The 26513-nt window shown below is 40.2% G+C and overlaps 1 protein-coding gene and 1 pseudogene across 1 annotated transcript in view; one reads left to right on the forward strand and one right to left on the reverse strand.

The window, feature by feature from the left end:
- Positions 1 to 26513, reverse strand: part of ARHGAP24 (Rho GTPase activating protein 24) — a 597253-nt gene that overhangs the window by 490224 nt on the left and 80516 nt on the right. The gene's annotated exons all lie outside the window — the stretch shown is intronic.
- Positions 13984 to 14523, forward strand: LOC142442366 (S-phase kinase-associated protein 1 pseudogene; annotated as a pseudogene).

Raw genomic sequence — 26513 nt, forward strand, 5'->3', positions numbered from 1 at the left:
CCAAGAGAATGAGAGCAGAAGATTGGTATCAGACATATGGGCTAATACCTCAATATTCAATTTCTCGTGTATATAAAGCTCTTTCCTATACACATATGCGTGTCTGCGGATGTGTTTCTTTCGTCTAGCCAGACTAACACACCTGGTCTATCTCCCACAGAATGCAACCCCAATGTTTCAGAGTTCAAGTGACTTTATACCACATGGCCCTTCAAACAAAGCACAATAAACTACCAACTGTTCAATAATAAAAAGTGATCTCTTTCATTGTTTTATTGCTGAGGCTAGGTGGTAGGAAGACTAGAAGAGATGAGGGAATTATCCATTGCTTGGGAGGAGCGTGGGACTCTCAAGGAGCCCTGGAGGTGCCTTGGTTACTCATTGGGCTTCTAGCCACAAGGTTGGTAGTTTGAAGTCACCAACTGTTCTTTGGGAGAAAGATGAGGCTTTTTTACCCCTAGAAGAAATTATAGTCTTAGAGACTCACAGGGCAGTCCTACCCTGTCTTGTGGGGTTGCCATGAATTAGTCTCAACTCGACAGCAGTGAGTTTGGTTTGGGTTTTAGGTTATGAGGCTTTCAATTCATTTTGATCATCCTCGATTGTTGCCTTTTGTGTTGACATGAAAACTCAACTCCTCTGTACTCTATGGTTTCACTGTACCCAATACAGTGTAGGTAGCCAACGTTATCTGAATTCTAGTATTTCTCATGTAAAACTATAATAAAAGTAAAAGCACTCTAAATAAAATGATTTGTTCTGGCCCTTTTTTCTATAGTCTTTGTAACTGCCACCCAGTCACTGGGTGCAGGGCATGCAAATAAGGAGAGGAGCATTCTGACTCTTAGATGGTCAGCTTCACCAGCCTGGGGGGATGAAAGTGAGCCATCCACAAGCAGGAAGAGAGAAATACTTGACTATCAAGAAAGGTGAGCTGCCGGCAGCATGGAGCAGCTGCCTTCCCTGCCCACAGCAGAAAACTGGGTACCTTCAGGTGTGAGGCCGGTTTGAAAAGTGGGGTGCCCTTTGGGCTTCTATCAGCAGGAAACTTGCCGGAACACAGGCTGCACAGGTGAGGGGCTGAGGACCAGAGGGATGTAGGAGCAGAAAGAGACATGTATGGCGGCATGGCAGAGAGGTGCTACTGTGGATAAGACTACCGTATCAGATGATGACTTGTGGTTGTCTGCTGACTTCCCTAATAAGATCGGGTAATTGTGCTATTCTGTGTTGCAAATTCCCACTAGGCAGCGGAGTATAGTGTTGTGGAAGGGAAGTCTGATGTCAGCAAAGGTAAGAGACGTTCCTTAGAGGGTGCAGACACACTGACCTCTGCCTCACAGGACTCAGACTGCAGTTGATGCCAAATTGGATTCTTCCTCTGCTATGTGTAGCCAGAGGAGGCCAGACCGGGCTCACATTCCATTTCTTCAGGGCAATCGCTTTTGCAAAACAAGTCTTGAGTTCCACCCACCTTTCCCTGAAAAACTCCAGTGCTTTCTTAGCCTCACTGATGCTACTCCTACGTCAACTAACAAATACATCCTCCCCACCGCAGCCACTGTAACCTTTTATAAATCAGGCCATGCCACTACTGTGCTCAAAATTCTCCATTCATGATCCATTTATGCTTTAGAGTAAAATCCAAAGTACTTGCCATGGTGCATAAAGTCGTGTGTAATCCCTGCTTACTGCTTCCATTGTATTTTACAGCGCTGCTAATTCAGCTTCAGTATTCCAGATACCATGCCTACTGCTTAGGACTTGCTTTCAATGATTGGTCAGCTAAATACCTCCACAACAAAAGGTTCTCTCCACTCGTCACTCCACTAAGTCTTCATCTTTCAATTCTCAAATCAAATATCATGGTGCAGAGAAACTGTCCTCAACCACTTCCTGCCGCATCGCCCTCAGGGAGGCATCCAATCATGTTTTATTCTGTTCATGTCATTTGAGAATCTCTTGACTTGTTCTTAATCTGCTTATCACCCTTCCCCTCTAGTGGGTGAGTTCCTTGAGGATGCTGGTCCTCTAAGATGTGAGAATAGCAGAGGGACCACATAGAGCCATTAATTAGGAAACTTGGGGGTGATTGCATGATATATTTCTTTTGGTATAGCTCTATCAAAAAGTCTAAAGTTATAAAATGAGGCTTGCAAGCAAGGGTTATCCATTTACCAAAAATGCTAAAGAAAGAATTTATAGAATTAAATCTTCACAGCTTATTTTACAAGCAAAGAGCCCAAAAAACGAACCACTCATTAAGAAAAGCTGATGAGTTTGTTTGCCTTCTGTTTCTACTCTGCCATAACATTTATTTGCTTGAAAAACTAATCAAACCCTAGCTCTGCTCCGACAAAAAATGAGTGCCCCCAGGCCACTGTGTCATGAAGGAGCTAGTAGATATTGTTTTAATGCTGAGACAAATTCCAGTAGCCTGAATCTGTTTTCAGAAAAAAAGAGGGATTTCTCAAAAGACCTTGAAAGTACTTGAATTTCTGTGCCTGGAGTTTCCATTGCCTGGACTTCGTGGGTAACTCATCTAAGGAAAGTTCCCTACTGCTACACCTTGGCACGCAGGCTAAGCTTCCTCTCATTCACTCTCACGTCAACCCTGCGGAGCCATCTATCCCTCCCTGGAATATCACATTCCACACGGCTTGACGCATGGTCTCCGTGAAAGCTATCAGAGAAACTGGCATGCGGTGTAGACAAACTAGTTGGATGAATTAATGGGTGGATGAACAAATGACTGAGTCCCTGAGTCAATCTTTTGTGTCTAGTAGACTAGACCCCACAGGGCTTAAGGCTACCCAGAGGACAGGGCAAAACTCCTCAAACATTTGACCAGTGTGAGAACTTCAGCGCCAATTCTCCAATCTACCATAATCCAGCAAGAAGGTCAAGGAGCTAAGTGATCTCCAGAAACGCTCCCACCCCCCTCAAGTTGATTCTGCCTCATCTGGACTAGGTAGGACGGGGTGCAACGGCCCTCTGAGTTGCAGAGACTATACAGCTCTCTAGGAGAGTGGCAAGCCTCGTCTTTCTCCTGCACGGCGGTGGGTGGTCTCCAACTGCTGTCCTACCTAGCAGTGAGCAGCCCCATGCGTAACCAGGGCTCCTCTCCGATGCCAGAGAGCACAATTAACTGCCATTTGTCTCAGAGACACTGATGCGAACCATGATTTGAGTTTAAAATAAAGAATCATCGAAGTGTGTGTGTGCTAAGAAAGCAGAGAGCTGAAGAAGGCACGACAGTGATGAATGCAGTTTAAAACGTGCACCAGAAGAGGATACGGGGGCAACTTTAGCAGTAATCATTTTGCAAATGTGGAGTTATTTTCTGAGAGAAAGACTCAAGTGTCATTTTGCTTCACTTCATTTAAAATTAAATTATCTAAAACATCAGAGACTAGACAGCAGTGGAAAGTGGCGCAGATGTTGTGATGGATCAGGACCCTCGATCTACATTTCATGTTTTAAACTTAAGTATTTCTATATTAACTTGCTAAGAAATCAAAATAACTTAATGGAATGAACCATTGTGGGGGGTGGAAATCAAGTATGTACTTTGGTTTTGTTGAATATTTTATTTCTTAGACCTTAGAGAGAATCTGTTTTCTCTTAAGGGGGTTTTAATTCAGCTGTGAAGAAATGTATTTTAATATATACTTAGGACTGTTCCCCATCACACACTGCTATCTGAGTTATAAGTTAAAAGAACAGTCATTAAAATTTCTAATGGTGACAACCTGAGTTGAAATAAAAATCAAAATAAAGCAAACAAAACATTTAACTGTGATGGGATTGAGAGGAGAATGACAGAAATATGGCGTTGTATTGTTGTTCTTCAAGTTCATGGCAGATATGATTGATTAATCATAATTCTCTCTCTTGAAGAACCCTTCTACGCCCCGGAAGTCTTTTCAATTGAGCACTCTAGGCGACCAACCGATCAACCAGGGAAGGAAAGGAGAGGAAGACGTCCGTGGTGGGAACCAACCACGAGCTGAAACTCTTCTGTGAAGGCAAGAACAGAAGCGGCATGCCACGAAAAGAAGGCCATTTAACATGGGTGCGGTTAAAAAATAAGAAAATTAACTTATTTTAATGGAAAGAAATAGCAGCTTGCTGGAAGTTCTACAGTGACCTGAGGCAAGCACCACACTCGGCTGCCCACTGAAAGGTAGGGGGTTCAAGCCTGCCTAGAAGAGCCTCAGAAGGAAGACCAGGTGACCTACGTCTGAAAAAATTTGCCATGGAAAACCCTAGGGAGCACAGCTCCTTTCTGACACACATCAGGTGACCATGAGTCAGAGACAGCTCTCAGCCCAAGGTTTTGTTTGGTTTTATCATTGCCTCACCTAGAAACAAAGAACAAAACCCCCAATGTAGCTGAGGCAGGGAAAATAAAACGGGGCTTGGATGTCCATCTTCAAAATTACTAAATCTAATTTTTCACATAACCCTGAAGTGGAACCGGCATCCTGATTTGAGAAGAATCTCAATATTTAGATGATCTTGTGGGCTGCTTCTCTCAGCAATGCTTGTGCTCGGGAAAGATTTAGCCCGTCCCAGGCACCAAGGAAAGACCATCATCATCCGTAAATCTGCAAACCAGGGCAATGGGAAGGCCGAAGGATCGGGGCAAGGGCGGCAATGTGGGAGAGCTGCTTCCCAGGCGGGGAGAGTGGAGAAAGCCGGGCCTGAGCATTCACCTCCGTGTGGCTGTCCTCTCACAACAGCAGCATGAGCTCCTGCTCATTGTTCATAGAGCTCCTCCACCCCTGTCCCCTGATGGTCATACTTTTAAACTCAGATGAAAAGCTTGTCTGAAGCACTATTTTATTTTCACTTGCTTTGTTGAGTCGAACACAGGAATACTGGATACATAGTCGATTATATTATCATCCCAAGCTTCTTTATGGGGCCAGCTTTTTTCAACCACAGTTCAAAGACATTATTTTACAAGTGGGTAACTTTGATGGAGACAGTCGGTTGTCTACAGTGAACTCTCAGGGTTTCTCCTTCAAATGAAAATCCTGAGGTCCTGAATGATTTCCAAGGAAGACTGCTGCTTCTTGTCAATTAATCCTGTGGGTTGAACATCATCAGGCTTGCTTTATAAACCCAGGAAAATTACTAGACACTCTAAGTAAATAAATCTTGCCCTAATCACTAAACCACAGTCGATCCCCTGATGGTTTATTATAGTGCAGTACTGACAATCCAGTTTCCTCCTTAGAATTTCGGATAGCAAATGATAAGATGTCAACATGAAAAAAAAGACAATCTGATTGCAATCCCACTTTATTCAGTATCCTTCCTGTTAAAGTGGGATTTGATGGGTTATGCTATAATCTTTAGAAAAGTATAATGTATACATTATCTTCCTATCTCTGTTTTTTATCACCTAGTTATGTGTATGTACAGACCCATAGGAGAAGGCTTCCAAAGCTTCATGGAAAAAATGAATTGAAAGATCATAGAATTTTCATGAACATTTGGAAGCCCTCTGGTACAGTCAGAGGAGTCCTCGTGGAATACAGGTTGCATGTTGGGCTGCTAACTGCAAGGTCACCAGTTCAAAATGACAGCTGCTCCCTGGGAGAAAGTTGAAGCTTTCTACTCCCAAAAAGAGTGACAGTCTCAGAAACCCACAGGGGCAGTTCAAACCCAAGCTATAGCATTGCTATGAGTTGGGATGGACTTCATGAGAGTTTGTTTGTTTGTGTTGAAAGTATAGTGAGAAACAAACTCTATTTTCTTCTGTTGTATAACCCAAGACAAACCAATCTGTCTTGGAAGAAGTATGGACACAGTATTCCTTAGAGGCCAGGATAGAGAGACTCTGTCTCACATACCTCATTGTTCCATACATACTGTCAGGACAGACCAGTCCCTGGAGAAGGACATCATCTTTGATAAAGTGGAGGGCAGTGACAAAGAGGAAGGTCCTCGAGGAGATGGACTGACACTGTGGCTGCAACAATGGGCTCAAGCACAGGAACCATTGTGGAGGATGGCAAAGAACTGGACAATGTTTCCTTCTGTTGTGCATAGGGTCTCTATGTGTGGGGACCAACTCCATGGAGCCCAGCGGGAATAGCGAGCTACATACTGAGCTTCTCACCACAAGGTCAGCGATTCGAGTCCACCGGTATTCCATGGAGAAAGACGAGGCTTTCGCCTCCCTTACAGAGTTCCACCACCAGTAATCCATAGTTGTTCTCTGTTCTACAAGGCCACTAGAGCAGGAATCAGGTCTGTGCCCGTGCGTGTACATAGTCTGAATGCTCCTGAGAAGCAAGAACAAGGAGACGTTCTCTCATGGTCGTTGGACACGTTACCAAAAGACAATGTGGAAAAGGATAATGGTGGGACAATGAAAAATAGGATGACCCTCAATGAAAGGACCTGACATGTGGCTACAGCAGAGTGTGTACAATCCTTCTGACTACCTATGTGTTTTAACTAAGAACAGTGCCAAAAGACACACAGGGTGAGATCAGGGAGGGTTCCTAATGCACAGCTTCCATGTCCCAAGAAATGATCTACCCTCATGAGAGCAAGTGTTCTCACCAACCAAGAATCTCTCTAATTCTTCTTGTTTAGACTTTTATCAGCCGGGCCAGCATGATAGGCTAAATTATGCCTCCTAGATCTAGTTGAAATCAGCCTTGCAGGACGTCTTTCCTAGGCTATCCAGACCCCAATTACAAGCACAGTCCCAAGATGTACCCTGGAAGTCCTAGGCCAAGCCACTCCAATACCTCCAGTGTTTACTTCTCCAAAACCAAGGACAAAAGCCATGTGCATTACTCTGGGTACAATAGAGAAACAAATCCACAGAAACTCATATGTGTAAGAGAGAGTATTATATAAAGGTTAGTGCATATCAAGAAAACATCCCAATCCAGTGCTGCCCAAGCCCACAAGTCCAACATTAGCCCATATGCCCAACACCAATCCACAAAATCCTCCTCCATCTCACAAAACAGACGCAATGATGCTGACTGCAGGAGGAAAGCCGAGTCAGTGAATGTGTAAGCATCTCAGTGTTGGCAGGGGTCTCCATGCAGCTAATCCAGCACCTATGGCTGCATCAGGGTAGGTCCATGTGGTTTCTCCTTGGGGAAGTCTTGCAGGCAGTGAGCCTTGCCAGCTGAAGCAGGGAACTGACTAATGCAACTGCACCCTGGTCCAACCATCACAAAGCAAGAGACCCAAGAACTGGAAAGGCAAGGCTCACCAAGCTATTTATCTCTCCACCCTTCAATTAATACTACATGTGTTTTTCGGCCAGGTTGGCACAATAAACTTTAACTGTCTGACCATGCTACTTAGGTAAAAATAAGTCCTTTACCCACAAGATACAATAAGCAACATAAATAATCTGTACTTTATATAAAGCTACAGGACAAAATAAGGCAAAATTGGTGAAATACTGCTCCAGATGAAAGTCACTACAGAAAAATCCCAAGTAAACATGCTGCATAATTTGGGCACAGATGCTAAAGTAGGGGGAAAATTCTATAGAAAACATTACTGAGGATTGAAGTTAAACAAGTGGCCATCTAGCAGAGAAGCAACAAGCCCACATGGACAAAGTTCACCAGCCTGTGTGATCGTGAGGTGCTGATGGAAAGAGGCACCAGAAAATCTCAAACACAACAAAATAAAACAAAATATATTGTTGATAACTTGGAGGTTTGGAGCAGAGACCCAAAATCCATCTATAGACAATAGGATATTCCTCACAAAAGGGTCACAAAGAAGGGAGGAGTCAACCCAGGTTTAGTATAGCATGGATAAAACACACAATATTCCTCTGATTCTTTCCTCACCCCCCACTATCATGACTCCAGTCCTGCCTTCAGTCATGGCTAGAACGGAGCATGTACACGGACGGGTACAGAAAAAAGCTCATGACACAGGGAATCCAGGTCAGCTAATCCCTCAGGAATCCCTCAGGAACAGAAATGGTAGTAGCAATACCAGGAGGGGAGGAGAGAGGAGGAGACAAAGGGGAACATATGGCAATGATCGAATTATAATGCTCCCCCTCCCACAGGGGGATGGACAACAGAAATGTATGTGAAGGGAGACATTGATTGGGATTAAAATATGAAAACAATAATAATTTATCATTTATCAGGGTGTCCAGAGGATGGGGGGTGGAGGGAAAAGAGAGCAGCTAATAGCAAGGGTTCAAATAGAAAGGGAACGTTTAGAATATAATGATGGCAACATATGTACAGATATGCTTAATACAATTGATGTATGGAGTGCTGTAAGAGTTGTAAGAGCCCTCAATAAATTATTTTAGAAAGAAAGAAAGAAAACATTACTGGGAAAGTTGATAACAGTTTAATGTAAACTGTGGAGTAGATAATATTATTTATCAATGTCGAATTTTATTATTCTAATCACTTGATAATTGTGGTTATGTAGAAATGTTCCCTTGTTCTTAATAGAAAAGCCTGAATATTTACTAGTAAAAGGTCCCCAATTGCTTCTAAACAATTCAGAAAGAGATCAGCTAGACAAGTGATAAAGCACCTATAACAGAATATACACAACCGATAAATCTGTGTAAAGGTTAGTTAGGCACCTCAGTGTTCTTTTGAAACGTTCTTGTAAGTGTGAACATGGTAGAGATAGATGATACAGATTCAGATATAAAGACATGTCACAATAAACATCATGCATTGAAATGGATTTACCAAAAGCATGAGCCAACTTGGTCAGGCCGTGATTCCCAGTTTGTCTTCTGTTTTGTTGCCTGATATAATTGCCCTTCATGTTTTAAAACCTAGACAATGTTCAATATGCAGGACTAAAGGCAGTTTCCGGGTTAAATTAAGGGAAGGATGAGGTTTTGTCTCTGAGGGGTCACTGTCTTTTGAGATAAAAAGCAATTATACAAGCAATGAAAGATAGAGGGCCTGCATTACCAACGAGAAAGACGAGGTGGAAAAGGAGAGGATTCTTTGCACTTGGCCTTCCTCCACTGGGAACCGTCTAACCCCAAGGGAAAGGTGCTGGCCCCGCACAGAGAGGGCGCCAAGGAACCCCGGGTCTCGGGATGTTAAAGGATGACTGCGGCCTGCCCTCCGAGTCCGCACAGAGACGACAGCATTCTCCTAGCGCTGGTATCTGGAATGCATGCTTCGAGCCTCCTAGACTGGGAGCGAATGAGGTTCTCTTTGCTGATGTCATCCAATTGTGATATATCTCTGTCTATAATTTTAATAGCAGCACTGTATAACTAAGAGAGTGAGTGGCATGCCATTCTAACAGATACCTAACATGTGGAAGATATTTTGGAATCCAGTAATAGGTGGAGACTGGAAGGGCCTCAGGTGCCCGATGGAAAAGCGTTGACGAGACCATCGGTGGAATGACGAACATTAAAGGCCATGCTGGTGAGGACGCAGCAAGAATGAGGCGTGCGATAACCCTGGGGCTGCAGGCACGGTGGGAGCCAAGCCAGGAGACCGTGAGACAAGGTTCAGGAGGAGCACCCCAGACAAAGGGCGATGAGCCTTGCTGGCAGAATGGCGTGCCTCTGGGCACTGGATCATGGAGCAAGACTCACCTACCCGCAAAAGAGCTGAATGCTTGTAGCATACACTTCCCACCGGCAGAGGGAGTGCCTCTGGGCACCTCTCACTACCAAGAAAGGACTTTGTAACTCTTGTCCAAACCAGCAAGTGCTGACAAAGCCAGAAGTACAGAGGGCAGGGGTGTAGCCTCTAAGGATTCAAAGGATGAGACTTGGTCTCCTATGTCTCCTTCTCAGACCTTCACCCACTCAGCCCCAGAGCGTGGGGCTCCACGAGTGAGTTTGCATTGAGTTGTTTCCACTGAACAAAGGGGTAAGCACCGAAAGGTTCACCAGTTCCCCATAGTCCTGCTACCAATACGCAGCTATTTCCAACCAGCCAGGCATTCGAACGTAGGTAGTGTAGCTGCAGCGTTTGTAGTCTCAACCAGTACTTTACCTGACCTTGTGGTGAGGCAGCTTGAAACCAAACAAAACAGAAACTCTATCCTGGAACAGCTTCTTAGACCGAAAAAAATCCATGGACCATGAAACTAATTATTAAATAAAATATCAATTTATTCCTAATCCTAAAGTCTTATATGCAGATTTTATCTATGCTTTGGCCTACATTAATAAATCTATATCTGTAACTGAATCTATCTATATATACACGTATGTATGTCTCTATCTCTAGTGCTATGCATATTTATATGAGAGGGCTTCAAAAATGTCACTGCAAAAAATGGAATGAATTGATAATGGAAGTTTCCATGAATTTTGTGGATTCCACTCCGATAGATATGTATCTATTATTTATTTTCTTCATCTTGTTCACATTTGTTACTTTTAAAGCTGTAAGCCCCGACAGACCCTTTCATTCAACAGTTTTGCCACGCTGATTTACTGCTCCTTGCCTTTCAGCGGCCGGGGACCAGGCAGGTGGAGGAGCTGCAAGCTGCTGCTTGCCTTCACTGTGTGGAGACCAGCAGACAAGGCCATTTCTGTGGACGCACCTTGTCCCACTCTGCCGAAGGTCGGGGCCAGAGATTACTGTTCTTGCTTTCAGCCCTTTACAAGAGGAAATGTAGCAGTAACAGAAACTATAAAGGAGTGCGTAGGAGAATTACAAAGTTCTAGAATCCCAATATAAGCACTAACTTACTCAGTGTTCACTCTTTCAGTGCCAATGTCTGTAATGGGCTGTTTATTTAGCTCAGTTAGCGCTCCCCAGAGGCAACTCTCAAGATCAACGTGAGGGGAGAAAAGAGAAAGAAAACTGGAAAGGAAGCAAGGGTATTTTTAAATAGCATTAGAATGTTCCGGAAGAGATGAAAAATAGGGAGTTCTGATAATAGTAAGAATGGAAATTTTATCAACATTTAACATTTCTGAAAAGTAATAACGCATAATAATCAATGTGCATATATAGGGTTTGAGCGTATACTCTTGGCAGAAACCATACGAGATGGGGCTGAAGTCCCAACTGTATGTAGAATGCACGAGGTGAAGGTGACTGGCTAGAGGCATAAACTTACTCAGCCTCTAAGCAAGGATGTGATGTAGACAGCTTGACTCTGCAGCCTGGAATTTGTTTGTTTCCTCATTGAATGTGATACGCTGCACTTACTCAAAGCATCACCTTATTCTTACTCTAACTGCCCAAAGTAAAACAATAAATAAAGTTAAGAATGGACAAAGGTAAGCACTTTGATAGAATATGGTAGAAGCTAAACTGTGATACAAATCACATATTTCAGACACAATTCACACTACTAAGAAAATAATCTTAAAATATTTCCTTTTCATGGAGCTGTTTATGATTTCAAGAATGTAAACATGGAATGGCCAGATTCAATGAAAGGTCCCATATCGGTGGAGGTAATTGCACAACTTAAATTATAACCTTAGAGCAAAATGGAAAATTAAGCATAACTGTCTTACTATATCATTATGAATTATCAAGAATAGGAAGTTTAGTATTTAAGATTGTGTTCTAGAACATTAGCAAATTGTAAATTCCCCACTAATTAGATAATATACCATCTAATGATTTTGATGGTCTATTATACCATCAAAAGTGTAATAGACACAGCTCAACTTTGATACTCATGGATCATTTTGAACTTGCAATATTATAAGATCAGTTTTAATAGTCTTTATTTTTTATTTTAATGTTTTCAATATTTAACAATTTTATTGGCATATCATTCATGTACTATAAAATTCAATGGTTTAAATATACTTAAAGAGTTATGTAATAGCCACAATTAATTTTAGAATCTTTTCTTCATTCTTGTACCCATTTTTGGTAACTCCCTTCTATCCCCCAAATGCCCTTTCATATCTCTAAAGAACCATTAATTGCATAACTCGTCTCTATGGATTAACTGTCCTATATTTCATATAAAGAAAATCATACCAAAAAACCTCAAGAATGACAACAAAATAAAACACAGAAAAACCGCAATCAAAAAGAAAGCAGATGATAACAGAAACTAGAGCAAATTGAAAATTAATCAAAAGGGAAGACAACGAGAAGACGAAATAGCAAGCTTCAATTATCACTACCCCTCCTCCACATATACTAATAGTGGGACATAAATCGACATGCCCCATGCCTACAACATTCCTATTCTAGTCTCTTCATTTGCCCTATTCTAGCCAGCAGTGGCTTCCTCTCACTGTCATCCTTTGCCTTCTTATCTACATGACAATTTTGTCCTGCTCTATAATACTACAGCTTCTAAGGGCCCACTTCTTAGTGCTGCGACAGACTGATAATCCCTAAGCATGTACTTTAGTCCAGAACCTTCAACAGCTGCTGTGCCACTTATAAAACTCAGGCAAAGGGGGAGGAGGGGGCAGTGGGGGGACAAAGTGGTTGCTGTTGAGTCTCATCTGACTCCTGGTGACCCAGTATGTTTAAGAATAGCAAGAATATCACATCTGTACAAGTAATGGGCTGGGTGATGGGAGATGGAACCACTGCTTAGGGAACATGAATCTACTGCAATAGGCCAACTTTCAAATATGTTCTACTATCTTCATTCAATGCAAAGACTAAAACCCTCACAACTAGACCAATAAGCCACATCATGATAAAAGGAGAGAAAGTTGAAGTAGTCAAAGAGTTTTTGTCTTGCTTAGATTGACAATCAATTCTCATGGAAACAGCAGTTGAGAGATAAAAAAAATGAGTTGCATTAGGTAAATCTGCTGCACAAGGATTTCTTTTGAGAATCAAAGAGCAAGGATGTTATTTTGCAGACTAAGATTCACCTGCCCGAAAGCCATGGTATTTTCAATTGTTTTCTATGCACATAAAAGCTGGGCATTGAATAAGGAAGAACGAAGAAGAATTGGTACATTTGAATTGTGGTGCTGGAGAATACAGAATACCATGGACCGCTAAAAGGACAAACTGATCTATCTTGGAAAAACTGATCTATCCCACCAGAGGGCTCCTTGGAGCCCAGGATGACAAGACTTTGTCTTACATACTTTGGACATGTTGTCAGGAGATGAGTCCTTGGAGGAGGACATCATGTTTGATAACGTGGAGCAACAGTGAAGAAGAGGAGGATCCTAAATGAGGTGGATTGACACAGTGGCTGCAACAATGAACTCATTGTGAGGATGACCCAGGACCAGAAAACGTTTTCTTTCTGTTGAGCATAGAGTCACTATGGGTTGGTGATGGCCACATCATCTTCATTCTGAATGTTTGGAAGGTATTGGTTTCTAAAAGTCTTAGTCAACGAGGTTTATGATACAGCAATGGGTTCATTTATTTTCAAATAATCTTATTATAATTAGCACTACCTTGCCAATTAAATTGGTCAACTGAGTATTCTTAGTTTTAAACCTAAAGCTATCAAATCAATGCCCACTCATACGTCACTCATATGGACCCTGCAGGACCATGTGAAACTTCCCCTGTGGGTTTCTGAGACTGTAACTCTTCACAGGAGTAGAAAGCCTCATCTTTGTCCCATGGAGTTACTGCTGGTTTTGAAGTTAGCAATCCAACACATAACCACTATACCACAAGGAATTCAGGTATTCAATAAATATTGGTGATGAATTAATGTTTAAAATGGGCTTCTGAGTACTCTTCCTTTTCTCATTTGCATTTTAAATGGCATTATATTTGATTAAAAGTGTTTTATTGATTTTGTTTATAAATTACATATACATGTGAATGAGTTATGAGAATTGTATTTAAATATATTAAATTTGAAAACATTTATGTAGATTTATTTTAATACCACAAATTATTTCAAAATGAAAATATTGCTAGTAATAATAAGGTTATTTGAAAAGAAAAGAACTATTTTCTATATCATAAATTGAGTTGAGTGGCCTTGTTCTCTGCCTTTCTCTGCATTAGCCGCCGACGCCTCCCGATGCTCACCCGTCTTGGGCCCGCCGCCTCCCGAAGAGAGATCACCATGCCTTCAATTAAGTTGCAGAGTTCTGATGGAGAGATATTTGAAGTCGATGTGGAAATTGCCAAGCAATCTGTGACCATCAAGACCATGTTGGAAGATTTGGGAATGGATGATGAAGGAGATGATGATCCAGTTCCTTTACCAAATGTTAATGCAGCAATATTAAAAAAGGTCATTCAGAGGTGCACCCACCACAAGGATGACCCTCCTCCTCCTGAGGATGATGAGAACAAAGAGTAAAGAACAGATGATATCCCAGTTTGGGACCAAGAGTTCCTGAAAGTTGACCAGGGAACACTTTTTGAACTTATTCTGGCTGCAAACTACTTAGACATTAAAGGTTTGCTGGACGTTACATGCAAGACCGTTGCCAATATGATCAAGGGGAAATCTCCTGAGGAGATTCGCAAGACCTTCAATATCAAAAACGACTTTCCTGAAGAGGAGGAAGCCCAGGTGCGCAAAGAGAACCAGTGGTGTGAAGAGAAGAGAGACGCCGTGCCTGACACTGTAACACTGTGAGGATCATTCCAAATACTAGTTGCACCGCTCTGCTTGTAAGTGTTAATATTAGACAAAACAGTAGGCAAATGGCAGCAGCAAATCTATTGTATTAGCAGAATCTTGCTCTCATTGTATGTGGAGAATGGATTCTAAAATGTATAGCTGAGATTCTCCTGGTGTGATCAAAAGTTTTGTTTTTCTCTTAATAAACTGAACTGTGGGTTCTCTATAAAAAAATGAGTTGACTAATTCCTTTAGACAAAAATATCTTTCAAATCTTCAAAATGAAAGTAGTGGAAATAGCCTTAAAAGTGACTTAACTAAGGGAGACTCCGGATAGGGCAAGATATGACAAAATAACGATGTATAAATTACCAAGGGCACATGAGGGAGGGGGGAAAGGGGAGGGAGGGGAAAAAAAAGAGGACCTGATGCAAGGGGCTTAAGTGGAGAGCAAATGCTTTGAGAATGATTGGGGCAGGGAATGTATGGATGTGCTTTATACAATTGATGTATGTATATGTATGGATTGTGATAAGAGTTGTATGAGTCCCTAATAAAATATAAAAAATGAAAAGAGGAGAAAAAAATGATTAGGGCAATGACTGTACAGATGTGCTTTATACAATTGATGTATGTATATGTATGAACTGTGATAAGAATTGTATGAGCCCCAATAAATTGTTAAAAAAAAAGAAAATGATGATGGCGGCATATGTGCAAATGTGCTTGACACAATGTATGTATGGATGGATTGTTATGAGATGTAAGAGCCCCAAATAAATGTATTTAATTAAAAAAAATTTTTTAAGTGACTTAACTACAGAAGTGTATGATATGTGAATTTTATATCAAGAAAACTACAAAAAGAAAACAAAGACAAACCCTAAAGTTGGTCAATTGGCACTCTCGGTGAAGGAGGAAGAGTTTTGCTTACAGGGCATTGGTTTTATGTTAATGGTGATGGAATAATTTGGAAAATGAGATCAAGGGTGGTTGCACAGTGTGAAGAGTCTATTCAATGGCAATGAGTTATATGCGTAGAAGTTGTCAAATTAGAGAATGCTTGTTGTGTATGTTTTGGCCACAATTTTAAAAATAATAGTTACACTAATAACAATGAGTACAAGGGAGAAGAAAGTGTTCTCTAGTTGAACGTGGGAATGATAGCACCACTTATCCGAATGTGCTTGAATTATGGAATTGTGTGGTATGTGGATCAAGGGCCAATAAAACAGTTTTCAAAAGTTTTCATTTAACAGCCTTTTACAGATAGCTTTTGTTTTCTTGGTTTTTTGGCACATACAATATAGCCACAGTCTACTTGATTTTCTTGAGAAGATAAAAATTATTTAGTAAATCATGCAAGTAAAAGTGTTTATATTACCTCTGTTTCCTAGCTTACCTTATAGTTTTACTCTTAGGAAAGAAAAGTCTAGAAGGATGTTATTTGATTTGGGTTTTGTTTTATTTTTAATCCCTGAATTATTCATGGTTACTCAGTAAAGCATAAATTACTTTTCTCCCAGGACAACATGCATGATTGGTTTGTGCTTAGATTGCTAAATTGATACCCCAGGTTCCCTATACTAGCAAGTCACCTTTCAGCCCTGTAAGACACTTTCTTTTAAGGAATCTCTATTTATTGGAAGTCAGTGGAACAATCCTAAAATGAAAATTAAAAATTATATGTGAAAGGGTTGGAAGTATATAAAGTGACTTGTGCTTTATTTTCAATTCAACGTATTCATATGGTTATTTTAAGCCTTCCCAATTCCTCAGATGTAAATGAGACTCTCGGGACAGAGGTCAATAATTAAAAATATTTTCTCACTGATAATGCTCACTACTTACTAATGACTAGGCCTTAGAACTTACAGAGCATATTTAGTGATGCCAAGAGGTAATTACAATCCTGAAGAAAGTCCCCTGCTATTACAGATGCCTACATGTTGATATGAGCAAAATACAAGCTTAAAAACTTTAATAAACAATAATTTATCTAGGTCTAAGAACCCAGCCTATCCTACAGAATACTTTCAAAATACAGCAGGATGAGCATTACTTCCCCTACAGGAATGTCTCGGCTTTATATTTGGTTTTTACCGTTGAATTATTTTTCATTCATATTCATTTACATTAAATTCCTACGCTTCCACTGTTCAAGATAGAGACTTCCTGCCTTGGACTTGAGTCAATAATCAGATGAGGAAAAGAAAGAACATTAGAATATGAATGGTTGAACCCAAGAGGGGAGACCTTCCTTCAATAGTCAATGTGTTGTCTCTAATTGTGTCTTAAGTCTTAGTCTTATCTCCCTAACCAGATGGAAAATTTCTCAAGGTCAAGGATTATGTCTCATAATCCCCTCATGCTTAGCTATAACTGGGAATAAAGTGGGTATTCAATATATGCTTGTTGATTGATTTAAATTTACATGATAAGAAACTTAGAAAAAATTAATGTAGATTATAGAATATCTAATTAATATTGTACCGTAAAAATATTTTCTTTCTCATAAAGAATTAATTTTTCTTTATGGAAATTAGGAAAATAATGAGCATCTGTCTCACCAAATATGTTTGACATATTAAGGCCTACTATATTCTTTATAAAAAGAACATAGTGAATTCTTGTATCTTTGAATGTTGATGTTTTTTACAAAGAACTGTCACCAAGATATTCTTATGATAAAATTTTATTGCAACTTTTTAATTACTATATAACACACACATGTATATCTACACAAACATATAAAGAGCCCTGGTGGCGTAGTGGATGCTCACTAAACTGCTACCCATAAGTTCTGAAGTTCAAATACACTAGCCTCTCTGAAAGAGAAAGGTGAGAATATCTACTCCTGTACAGATTTAAAGTCTTATCAACCCACAGGAGCAGTTTTGCCCTATTTTACAGGGTCAGTATGAGTTGGAATCAACTCCATGGGATTGGGATGGCAATGAGGTATGTAGGTGTATGTGTGCATGTATCTATATATGTGTACGTTTCTACATCTCCACACACTTGTTCACTAAGTTACAAAAACGCACTCGCATGCTACAGAGCCTTTCCCCCTTTTAGTCACTGACAGTCACGCTATAGTGGGTCCTGCTGTCCATGTGTCTACCTATTTCTCTGTTTTCAAACCCCTTGGAATTGGCAGGTCATATGGTAATGCTGTACCACGACGAGGTTTGAAAAAGTCCGTCCTTATCACATCTTTCCTTTGAAATCTCTTTTCTTCCTTTTAGTTGACTGCTAGTCGGTCAGCTCAGGAAGGGCAATGTTGCTGAAACACTCTGCTTTCAACAGTGCTGGATATAATTTTTATTCTTTGATAGATGATGACTAACCATTGCTCAGTAAATAAAAAACTGTGTGTGTGTGTGTGTGTGTGTGTGTGTGTGTGTGTGTGTGTGTGTGTGTGAAGCTGCAAACCCACATGAAGCTGACCCTGGAGCAGAAACAAGAAGAGATCAGACCTTTCTATAGAGTCAACAGAGACAAAGCCTTCCTCCAAAGCTGGGACCCTGAACTTAAAATATGAACATTCTGAACTGTGAGAAAATCAATTTCTGCATGTTGACACCACTCACTGTGCTGTTTAGCAGCCCCAGAAGACTAATACAAGCCTATCCTTAAAATTACATCAGCTCAATTAACACACAATAGCTACTTATCATTGGCAGGTTTATAAAAGAGCTGAAGCTAATTTAAGTTCCCAAATAATATCACAAATATCCTATTACAAAGAAATATTGCTTGTTAAAGTTGCCACAGATTCTATAATTTGTTTCTCAAAGAACACCAAATGTCTATTTAAAAGCTTCATTCAACTGTTTACCAGTGAAATCACTGTAACTTTGATGTAATCAGATAGATGTCGTAAGCTGCGTTCAAAAGAGTAAGTGAGCAATTAAATGGTATATAATATTTTGGGAACATACTAAATAGAAAAATGTAAAGGGTCATCCCCAAAACAGACTGAGGAATATTAAGACACATGCCAATATCATGCAGAAATTAACCTAGAAATAGAAGAGCAGACTAAGAAGATATAGGCTGCCCACTTCTGAGGTATTAGTGACAGAACACCTTATGACGAGCAACAGAACACTTTCAAATATGAGGGAGAACCTCAAAAAACTAGAATTGTACTGGGAATTGCGGAGCATTTTTTCCACTAAGCAAGCATGGAACAACTCGCTCTGAGCTAGTGCACCCAGTGGCATCACCTCGGAAGCTTCTCTCTGGCCACAGTGAATTTTTCTACAGAAGCAGTTTTGTTTTGTTTTGTTTTTGTTTGGGAGGGTTTTTTTTTTTTTGATGGTCAGATTAAAAAAAACACACACAATAGCAGTGTGCTGCTGTGAAATTTTTGTTTCCTGCTCAGGAAAATGCTGCAGAAATTGTTGTGATGTTGAACACAACTTACAAAGACAGTGCTATGGGAAAAACTAAAGTGTATAAGTGGTTTCCTTGTTTCAAAAAAGGTAAAATGTCAATTGATGAGAAATCTCATTCTAAATGTTATCAACTTCCAAAATCGAAGAAAATGTTGATACATACAAGGTGATACCCCCGCAAAAAATCAGAATTTATTTTCAAAGCTACATATTTAAACATTTTTAAGCATTTTATTAGGGGCTCATACAACTCTTATCACAATCCATATATATACATACATCAATTGTGTAAAGCACATCCGTACATTCTTTGCCCTAATCACTCTCAAAGCATTTGCTCTCCACTTAAGCCCTCTGCATCAGGTCCTCTTTTTTTCCCCTCCCTCCCCACTCCCCCCTCCCTCATGAGCCCTTGATAATCCACAGATTGTTATAAAAAAACTTATCACCTTCAAAGTATACACTTCATTCATTTGTCAAATATGCGATTCCATTCTTGGAAACATTTTCAAACTCATCTGTTTGGATGACTGACAGCACTTCCCTAGTTTGTTACCTTCACACTTTCTACACTGCCAAATCACTGTCTTTTCAAGTCTCTCATCATTCGTGGAAACAAAAAGAAGTCTCACAGGGTGAGGTCAGGTGAGCAACGTATGTGGGGCAAGAGGAGCATGCTGTTATTTACCCAAAATTGGTGCACTGAGACAGTTGTGTGAGCAGGTGCACTGTCACAGTGGCAAGACCAGTCCCCCTTCTGCCATAAATCAGGTCTTTTTGTCTCAGGTTGTTATGCTATCTTTTCAGAACTTCTAAATAGAAAGCGTGATCAACAGTCTGACCTGGTGGAATGAGCTCTAAATGTACTACGACAATGTTTTTGTCTGTTCAGGAAGTTGACAGATGTCCAGAATGAGGTTTGTCATCAATCAACATTGCACCTTTTTTGAAATGAGAAAACCACTCATACACTTGAGTTTTTTTCCCATAGTGCTGCTGTCTTTGTAAACTGTGCTCAACATCACAATTCTGTAGCATTTTTTCTAAGCAGGAAACATAATTTCACAGGCACACATTGTTCTCTTAAATCAGCCATCACACACACACATAAAAAACAAACAAACAAGGTTCAAGCAAAACTGCTTTCATGAAAAAATTCACTGTGACCAGAGAGGAACTTCCCAGGTGACACCACTGGGTGCACTAACTCAGAGTAAGTTGCCTGATGCCCACCAACTGGGGAAAAATGTGTGCTACAAAGGCTTTGACCAGCAGAGCTCTTTTCCAGTTTTCCTTGGGTATCCCCTTGTAGCTTTGAAAAAAGTTCTGTTTTGTGGGGGTGGGGGGGAGGGAGGGGACAACCTCTTTTATAGTACTGAAACATGGAAATCAGCTATCCATTTCTGGGAGATTAGCCGCTGAAACCTTATGAAGAAATAGATACAGTGTCTAAAGACTCGCCCCTCAGGTTGTAATGTACTCAAGATACAGCTAAAGAAGTGTTGGCTCCTCCGAAGAGTCAACTGTGGGGATAGGGATAAAGATTACAGGACTTTCATTTACTGATGAAGCAGGACTCAAAACGAGGAGAAACAACCACAGACATCTATTAACAATCAGAATACAAAATGTACAGAGTATAAACCAAGGAGCACTGTAGTCATCGAAATGGTAAAGGAACGCATAAAAAGCAATCTCAGAATCATTATTGAACGGAAATTCGCTTGTATTTGTCATTATGAATGAGAGAGCTCTATGGTTCACTGTGATGGCTGTGGTAGTTACATACACTGGTGTCAATTTGAAGATTAAGGGAGTAGGGGTGGAGTCTAATTTGTCAATCAGGATATAGCCAATGAGACTTCTGTGAGGACATGGCCTTCCCCTAAGGATCCTGGGAATTCCTGGATTCCCTTCTTAGAGGTAAGAGACAGACTCTCTCATTCTCTCTCTCGCTCTATCTATCTCTATCTCTCTCTCTTTCTCTGGGCTCACTCTCTTGGAGAATCTACTGACAAGACACATGGAATTACGCTGATAGACCCCGTGCCTTCAGAAGTGGAGAAGCCACGTGAGACCCTTGCCAGCACTGAGATGGTTACAACACCACTGGATCCAAAGACTTTCTACCAACTTGCCTGTGATCCTCCCGCAATTGGCATCATTGTATGTATTTTGTGAGTCTGAAGAGGAATTTATAGATTGGTATCAGACATATGGGATAATATTGGATTTATTGACTTGTTCTGAGCTGGGCTGGGACATTTTCTCAATATTTAATTGCTCTTGTATATAAACCTCTTTCTTATACATATTTGAGTCTCTCTGGATTTGTTTCTCTAGTCTACCAGGACTAATATAATTGCAATGAAAAACTCAAAAGGAATAGCATCACATTCACAGTCAAAAAGAAGATTTCAAGAACTATCTTAATTATAATCTTGTCTGTGATTGGAAAATAAATACACACCTAAAAATATATATAACTACACACCTACAAAGAAGTCCAGTTAACACAATTACTATTCAAATTTATAAACCAACCACTAAAGCAACTGATGACAAAAATTGAAGTATGATACCAAATTACTCAGTCTGAAAATTTTTAAGCATGAACTCAAGAAGCATTGATGATTATTTGCAATTGAAATGCATAAGTTGGAAACAATGAGGAAGGCATAATAGTTGGAAAATGTGTCCTTGGTAATAGAATAAAGCTAGAGAAAATAGGATAGAATTTTCTAGGACAGCAATTGTTTTCTTATAAATACATTTCTTCAACAACAGCACCTGTACACATGGACCATTCCAGACAGAATTCATGGGGAGCCAGTTGAATACATCTCTGAGAAGACACAACAGAGAAGTTCAATATTGCCAATCACAGTGACTCCAGAGGTCACTGTGGAACAGAAAATCAATTGCTCATATGCTCATATGTAAGCTGATGTTGAAATTGAAGAAAATTAAAACAAGTCTATGAGAGACAAAACATGACCTTCAATATATTTCCCCTGAAATTAGAAAATAACTGGAGAGTTGATCAACTCCATCAAACACTAACAACAGAAGACCTGGCAGTCTGTGAGATGACATCAGGAATATCCCACATGAAGGAGAAAGGTCATTAGAAAGACAAGAGGAAAGAAAAGTTGCAGAAGACTCTGAACTTGCTCTTGATAGTAGAATCATTCAAGCAGAGGGAATAAATGATGAAGCAATAGGGCTTAACAGGAGATTCAAAGGGCAGATCGAGAGGGAGTGGAGGAAAGTGGTTACTCAACATGGTTCACTGGCGATGAGTATAGATGAAAGGGATACACCTCACTTGACAGTTAAAACTTTGTCAGTCAATTCCTCCCCCCCCCCTACCCCCCAATGTACACAAGACCTCATCTGGTTACATTCTCTGAATCTTTGTTCATTTACATTAGGGTTTATCTCAGAGGTGTTATGTCATTCGTGTCACCCTCTTGAAGTTGTGTTATATGTTTTTCTGTTTTTGGTATAAGAAACCGAGGATTGAAGAATGTATAGGGCAGCAAGTACAATAAGGGTTTGGGAGGTGGAGGGGGTGGCAGTGGTGGTGGTGATGAGGGGGTAAAAGGGAGACGAGGTCAAGGAGTCCAGGAGGAAAAAGACTGTCTGAAAGCTGCTTTTGGTAGAAATTGCACAATACTGCTTCACATGATTAAACTATGGAGTGATAGGATATATGAGTATTATGAACTTCCAATTAATAATAAATTAAAATGACGACAACGTAAAGAATTATAATGAGATATCCAATGGCCTGGAGTTAAAAGCTAAAAAGGAAGAAATAGCTCGGTATATCTCAAGTTGAAATAACTGAAGAAAAATTTCAGGCCTTCAGTTATAATATGTAAGGATGACACAGGCCAAATATTGAATGATGCAGTAAGTATCGAAAGAAGATATGTTGACAGAATCAGGCAACAGGCACCAGATGCACCAAAACAAAAATGAAAACATATTGTCGAGAACACGGGGTGTCATAGCAGAGACCCAAAACCCATCTGTAGACAATAGGACATCCCCTCACAGAAGGGTCACAAGGAAGGGATGAGTCGCTCAGGGCACAATTTAGCACCGATGAAACACCCTATATTCCTCAGTTATTTTGAGGCTTCCTCATCCCCACCATCACAACCCCAGTCCTGCCTATCAGTTCTGGCTAGAACGGAGCATGTACACTGGTACAGATAACAGCTCAAAACACACAGAATCTAGGCCAGATAAAGCCCTCAGGTACAGGAATGGGAGTAGCAATATCAGGAGGGTAAAGGTAAGGTGGGGGGAGGAGGGGAGAAAGGGGGCAGCACTCACAATGATTGATGCACAACACACACACACACACACACACACACACATACCCAGGGGGATGAACAACAGAATATCAGCAAAGAGAGACTGTGGTTGGTGTAAGATCTGAAAATAATAATAATTTATACTTTATCAAGGGGTCATGAGGGTGGGAGGTGGGGAGAGAGGAACAAGAGGAGCTGATAACAGGGGCTCAAATAGAAAGTAAATGTAAAAATGGCAACATGCGTACAAATATGCTTGATATATAGTTGTATGGAATGCTATAAGAGCCCCCCAGTAAAATGATTAAATAATAATAATAATTTTAAAAAGAAGGAAGAAACACAGTCATTGTACCAATGAGAACTATTCAACATTCAACCATTTGATGAGGTAGCACATGAATAATCACCAAGGACTGAAGGAAGAAGTCCAAGCTGCCCTGAAGGCAATAGTGACAAGCAAGGCTCCAGGAATTGACTGAATTCCTAAGGGAATGTTTCAACCGGCAGCGGGGACACTGGAAGCACACGCTCATCTGTCACCTGAAATCTGGAACACAGAGATCTGCCCAACCCACTGGAAGAGATTCATATTTGTGTTATGCATGTTTTATAACAGGACCCAACACAAGGTGGAAAGAATTGAATCATACAAGGAATATTGCATGCAAATAAAATTTTGCTGAAAAATATTTACAAGCAGTTGTAACAGTATATGAATACTCAGTCATCAGATATTGAAGTCATATTCAGAAGAGGTCATGACACGAAGGGTTTCATTGCTAAGGTTAGTTGAACCTTGGATAAAAGCAGAGAATATAAGAAAGATGTTTATTTATTTTTAAAAAAACACATGAATTCAACTGTGTGGATCACAGCAAACTAGGGAAAACATTAAAAATAATGGAATCAGTAGAAAAGAAGGATCCAGGAATGAACAGATTATGAGCTGAAATGTTTCACCAAGATGATAAAGCGCAGAAGGAACTCACTCATCTCTGACAAGAAATTTGGAAGCTCCCTTGCCAGTGCACTGAAAAGATCCATGTTGCACCCCTTCCAAAAAAAGGTGACACGCATTGTGGAAGTTATCTAACAATGTTTTTGATATCACATGCAAATAAACTTGTGTTAAAGATAACTTTTAAATGGTGATAACAGAACATTGCCAGGGAGCTTCCACAAATTCAGGCGTTTTCAAAAGAGGACAAAGAATGAGGGATAGGAGTGATAGCATTACTTATATTATATTTATTTTTGCTGAAAACAGAATAAATTGTCATTTACTTTTGTTTTATTATCTCTGCGGAGACATGCGACCATATGGATCATCACTATGGAGAACTCCATTGTGATTTTTCAGAACCTCCATGTGGAACAAGTGATAGTCTTGCAAACAAACAAATGAACACTGCACAGTTTACATCAGGGAAAATGTGCATCAGGGTTGTATTCTTTGCGCACACTTGCTCCAACTGTATGCTGAACAAATCATTCAAGAACCTGGAGTGTATAGAGAAGAATCAAAAACCTGCAATATGCAAACGATACAACTTTGTTTGCTGAGAACAAGGACGTGAAGTACTTGCTGATAAAGATCACGAAATGCAGCATTCATTACGGATTACAATTCCACAGGAAGAAAATGAAACACTCACGATTAGACCAAGCAACAAGATTATGATGAATGGAGAGTTTACTGAAGTGGTGAAGGATTTCATTTTGTTTGGATCCACAGGCAAAGTTCATGGAGGCCGCTGTCAAGAGAAATCCAATGATGGATTGCATTAGACAAATGTGTTGTACAAAAACTCTTTAAAATGTTGAAGAGCTAGATGTCACGTTGAAAACTAAGGAACATCTGACCCCAGCAAGAGTATTTTCAATCACCTTATTTGCATGGGAATGTCGGACACCAATTAAGGAATTTGAAGTGTGGTGTTGGAGAAGAAGACGGAAAGTAATGTGGATTTCCAGAAGAATAAGCAATGCTATCTTAGAAGAAGTACAGTCGGAATATTCCTTAGAAGCGAGGATGGTAAAACCTCTTCTCACATGCTTTGAACATGTTATCAGGAGTAACCATTTATGAGAAAAGGGCATCATGCTAAGTAAATGGGAGGAGTAGTGAAAAAAACGAAGACCGCCAACAGGCTCCAGCACACCATGGAGGGGGTGGGCGGGAAGGTGTCAAAGGACTGGGTGGGATCAGCACCAACTCAAAGGCACCTAAAGACAGCAGAAAAGTATCAACAGTAAAATAAAACGACAAGATGGAAAATCAGGAACTGGGGGTGTTCATTTGTAAAAGATGATAATCAGAAATAAAAAAGAGGGAATAAGCTGTCTAGTTTCAGAGTTTCCTTATGGAGATGAATTCAGGATGTTATAAGATAAAATGGTCTGTTTTAACTGTGGCAAGATAATAATAAATTGAAGGATAAGTTAAATAAAGGTTCCCAACAAAACAAAAAAGAAAAATTCATACAGGTTCACTAAACATGAAAACAACAGCAACGAATAGGATAAGAAAATCAGCAAACAAAACCAATTCGATAAAAACAAACCCCACCACACACACCCTGCCCCCTCCAAAAAAAATGAAGTGAAGAAACCATCAGCATCTCACACACACACACACACACAGAGAGAACGACATGGCAAAATGACAGCTGTAAGTCTGTGCCTGTTGAGAATTACCCTGAACGTAAATGAGGAAAACCCACCACTGAAGTGACAGAGAGTGCCAGAATGGATAAGAAAACATGAGCCTCGATTTGCTGTCTCCAAGTGATACAAAGCCAAGCTTCATATCAAAGAACAGAACAAGATGAGTCGAGCCAATAGCAACCAAAAGAGAACACGAGGGTCGATATTAATTTCTGGGATAATAATATGAAGAATGCAGCAGACATCAGGCAGAGTGATGTGATTCACTGTGACATTGTCCTTTGGAATTGATTACTCACCGTAACTGAATCACATGTCTGGTTCTGAGTTGGTCTGTGATTCCTTGTGCTTAATCATCACTAAGTTTAACACATGAGACCATCTGGGGGCTCGTTTCTGTCTTTAAATCTCCCTTGAGCCCTTCCTAACTCTCCATTTGCATGCTGCCAATAATATGGCAATTTATGGCTGTGATTTTTCAATCATTTAAAAAGTATATCCAATTTCCCACCTTTCCATTCGTACTGTCGTATTTGCAAATAGAATGTGTTTTCTTAATGCATCAAGTAGAATCTTTGCCTTCTGACTTGAAATAAAGGAGGAC

Source organism: Tenrec ecaudatus, chromosome 3, assembly GCF_050624435.1.
Source record: "Tenrec ecaudatus isolate mTenEca1 chromosome 3, mTenEca1.hap1, whole genome shotgun sequence".
Classification (NCBI taxonomy): domain Eukaryota; kingdom Metazoa; phylum Chordata; class Mammalia; order Afrosoricida; family Tenrecidae; genus Tenrec; species Tenrec ecaudatus.